The sequence below is a fragment of the Juglans microcarpa x Juglans regia genome, chromosome 2S (assembly GCF_004785595.1).
Source record: "Juglans microcarpa x Juglans regia isolate MS1-56 chromosome 2S, Jm3101_v1.0, whole genome shotgun sequence".
Lineage (NCBI taxonomy): Eukaryota > Viridiplantae > Streptophyta > Magnoliopsida > Fagales > Juglandaceae > Juglans > Juglans microcarpa x Juglans regia.
This window is the reverse complement of record NC_054597.1, coordinates 20824792-20829419: the sequence shown is the minus strand read 5'-3', so window position 1 is coordinate 20829419 and position 4628 is coordinate 20824792.

Below are 4628 nucleotides of genomic sequence, written 5' to 3'. Positions count from 1 at the left end.
GAATTAGCTCCAAATCTTCCACGCTACTTTTAGTCGCAGAACCCGACAATAAGTTTTGGAAAAAATCAATTGCCTCTGCATGTACCGCGTCCCCTATTTCCAACAACTGTCCATCATCAAGCGTCATTTTGGAAATACGCTTACTCTGTTTCTTAAGCCTCATGGATGCATGAAAAAAACCTGTGTTCGCATCTATTCCATTTACTATAGAAGTTCCCAAGGAATTCATTAGAGGAATGTTTCCAATAAAAATTTTTTGTTCTTGCATATCTCTACTGTTTTTCCAAATTAATCCTGCAGATACATATACCCTTCTGCCAACCACTTCACACGTGACTTTTGGCAAGCCATCACTTCCTCTCTATGAACCCACTGTAAATGCATCTGCTTACACTGTAACCATTCGTTTTCAACCAGAGCAGAATAAGAATGAGAAAGCAGCCCCTCCAATTCTGACATACGGTCCTCTACTTTTTTCAACTCCACCTCCACCTCCACCTCCACCCAACCGAAAACCTCCCTATTCCACTTCCGTAAAACATGCTTCAGCCGTTTCAATCTCTTGCTGATACGCACCATGGCACAACTTTCAATTCTTTCAGCCCATACCTCCTATACTAACGGAAGGAAACCAGCATGGGAGCCCCACATACAAAGAAACTTAAAAGGCCGTATAATGCATACCCTTTCTCTATTTAGCTTCACCAACAATGGCGCATCATCCGAAGTATTCCTTGGCAGATACGAGAACGTAACATCGGCAAAATAATTAGTGCAAGCCAAATTAACCAAAATACGATCCAATCGAGCCCAAATTCTTCTATCCTCTCGCCTACCATTACACCACAACAATCGATTACCGTCACAAGGCAAATCCACCAATCCACACTCATGTATACAATCATTAAACTCCCTTTTTGTCGGGTAACCTGTAGCAAACCACCCACCTTTTCAGAATCATCTCGAATAATATTAAAATCAACCCCAATGAACCACGAAAGTCCATTCGAATTTTGAGCCTTAAGAAACTCCTGTAACATCATCACGTGTTAAACTATTTTTTCTTATAACTAAAAGGAAAAAAAAACTGGTAGTTTGTGGGATGGGAGACCTCCCCTCCCCACCGACAGCCACCATGTGGAGGCCAAGTTAGGCCACCAAGTGTGTGGCTGAATGGAGTGGCTAGATCCAACCATCCACATGGTCGCCTAGCTAAGGCCATTGCGCGGTTGCCACCGGTGGGGAGGGGAGGACTCCCATCCCACAAACCACTAACTTATTTTTATTTTTTTATTTTTTTTTTATCTTATGATAAAAATATTATTAAAATATAATTAGTTATTTTATTTTGAATTCTGAAAATAAGAAAAAATAGTTTGACACATGGTGGGCTAACAGGAGTAACACGTGTCATTCGTTAATTGAGTTGGATGAAAAATGTGATGGAGAGATATGATCCAAAAAATCTAATAGTACAAAGGGTTAATCCTAAGAAAAAACACATGAGATGAATCTCATAGGGCCCAAAACATAACGAGTTTATGTTTAGATTTCCCCAAAACATATTAACCCCTATTACGGATGTGTTTCATATTCCTGCTAACGAGTTCCAATAACCTGCAACAAGAAAATGAAAGAGGCTTGGTGTGGTGGGGGACACCTCTAATGCTTAAGTCAGAATAGAGAGTGGAGAGGATTCTAGTTTTCTAATGGTACAGTAGTTACCTCATACATATTTGTTTACCTCTATTTATATGGATTAAAGGCCTGACTGATACGGTTTGTCTTTGGGCTTGACATCCTCTAATTCTTTTTGGATGGATGATTGTTAGGGCTTTAAGTTCGCTGCCAGTCAGATGAGGCATTGATATGCTGGACGAAATCACGGGCGAGTATCGTGCCCAAGATTGCTAGTTTGTTGAGCTAATTAATCACTATTAATCCTGCTTATATTTGAATTCCGCATTAGTGCATTTTGGCGGTTCAAGCTCTGGGTTTTACTGATCGAGCCCTCAGTTTAGGGCATGGGAGTTCTTTTAGAACATGGATTCTGGCCCATTTTCTATCAAGGGAAATTTGTCCCAACAGTTACCTCGCAAACTCCTGTCGCATGAGTGTGAAGGGAATTTCCAATTATGGTTTGCATTAATCATCCCTTGCGGCTCGATTGTGTCGTATAGGTTTTTGGGCACGTTTTGTTTTTGCTGCATAAGTAACTACTTCGATGATACACCTCCCCCCCATATGGGGTGGCATGTTTCTGTTCATTCCCCATGTCTTTTCGTGCATCGCAGATCATGGGATTTACTCGTTCCATAATTGTGTTAGCAACACTTGTCGCGATCTCGTTGAGGTTATCTAACCATCACTATTCTTATTTAAACTCCTATCTTCATATTTTTTTATTTCTTGCCTTTGCACCTTCTTCCAAACCCTTGACTATTTCTTGTTGTGGTATTCTTCTCAAAACTCTAACTTTTCGTATCTTAGCTTCTTCTTTTCGATGTTTACCGTTGTCAATGTACCCTCGTAACGCTTCTCGTTTTGGTTCTGGCCGCTCCCGTTCTTCACGCCCCTAGGCATCTCTCAATAAGTCTAGGGGTGCTAGTTCCTACTGTCCAAATGACTTTGAGGGCCACCATTGGTCTGCTACAACTTCGCATACAGACCTAGATTTGGTGAGGAACTCACATGGAGTTTCCGATTCTATTGTTTTGGAGGCCCTTGGGACCCTATCATGGGGTTGTTGATTCGGTGGGCTTTGAGGAACGGGTGCCCCTAATATGAGCATTTTTTTTATGAGACTTCATCTTCCCTTTTGTCGCCTTATCCGCGACATCTTGGATTCTCTGGGTCTAACTCGATCCCAACTCCTCCATAATGCTTGGAGGATCTTGTTGTATTGTTGCATTGTGTGGCGTCAGGTTTTAGAACCTACTGGCGAGGAATATCCCGATCTTACAGCTCAAAAGTTCATTTATACCCATGGTGTCCAACGCCATGACAGGAATCAATGCAATTTATGTTCAAGGATGAAGTGTAGGGTGCCACGTCTGGGGACCCGCTACTCTCACGCCAAGAAGTTAGATATGAAATTTTTCTTTGCATCTGGTAATGGCTGGGAATATCTGGGGACCTGCTACTCTCACGTCTGGTTTGGTTCGGTTTTGGGCGTATTTTAGAACCAAACCGGTATACACTGGTTTTGAGAATTGAAGAACCAATACCATATAGATTCACCCCCGAAATCGATACTTCCGGTTTTATCGGTTCCGATCCAATTCTGTCCAGATTTATCGATTTTCCCGATGAACTAGCAAGGTCAGGCGCTTCATCGAGCTTGGAAAAACAAACCGATAAATTAAAAAAAAAATTGTCTAAATATAAAAATGATATGCAACAAAAAATATGAATTATAGTAAACTATTATATTATACGTATATTATTTATAAGAACATATTATCATATATATTAGTGATAATATGATGGTTACATAAAATTAAAATTAAAAGATTTTATGTTATTAGATTATTATACATGAATTTAAGATTTTAAAATTTAATGTTATATTAATTAGAAATTTACCATATAATATAAATAAATTATATAAAAAATTATTTATATATAATAACGATAATATATATATGTATATATATGAACTGGTTCAGTCTGGTTTGGTGACTTCAATCTAGTGTACAAAAAACCAAAATTGGAACCGATCGATTAGGAACTAGTTTTGAAAAAATGAAACTAGTACTAAACTGAATACACCGATCTGAACTAGTTCAGGCCAGTTTACCAATTTTTATTTCAACCCTAGTCACTAGGAGTTTCTAGTTTGAGAAGTGTGGGACGTAGTCCCGAAAGATCGTGAGTTAAATGTGGTACTTAATGATGGGGACAAAGCTTGCCTTTAGATCGGGATAAAGCCTGCCTTCAACAAGTTTATTCTTGGATTGGACACAGAACTCTGATGCGTTTTATAGCGACGTTCTTCTTACTCGAGTTAACATTGACCAATTTTTGGTTATGCCAATTCATTTCCAAGTTTCTGGTCAGAAAAAAGCCCATTCCATTCCATTAGAGCAGAAAGGGAAGAGACATCGCCTAGATAACGATTCAATTCACTGCGAGGATAAAACTTCTAACGAATCAAGCTCTGGTGCTTCCATTCCTTTGGGTGTCGCTGTTCAGTAGCAACAAGTTTCATCACTTCCAGGAGGTAACGGAATGGTACAACCAATTGACCAACAAGAGTGTGTTTTATCACCCCCCAAAGATGGTGAATCAGCTCACGTAGCATCACCCCTAGAGACGGTGACCAATTGACTACTTGGAGGAGATTTTGGTGCAGGCGAAGGTATATGGCCTTGGTTTTGAATGCTGAGTCTCTTGAACCATGTGACCAAGGAGAGGTTTGTCAGCCCTAATCCACTCTGAACCGCCTAGTTGAGGCCTTTGACCAAAAGGAGGCATATATTGATGCGGTGTTGCATTCCACGTTCTTGAAATCCGCTCTTGAGGGTTCAATGGATCCTCTTCTTGAGGTGCCTTTTGAGAGTGTTGAGGGAAGGTCCTTAACTCCAGGGGACTAGGCTAAAGTGCATCTAGCCAGCAACGAGCTGTCA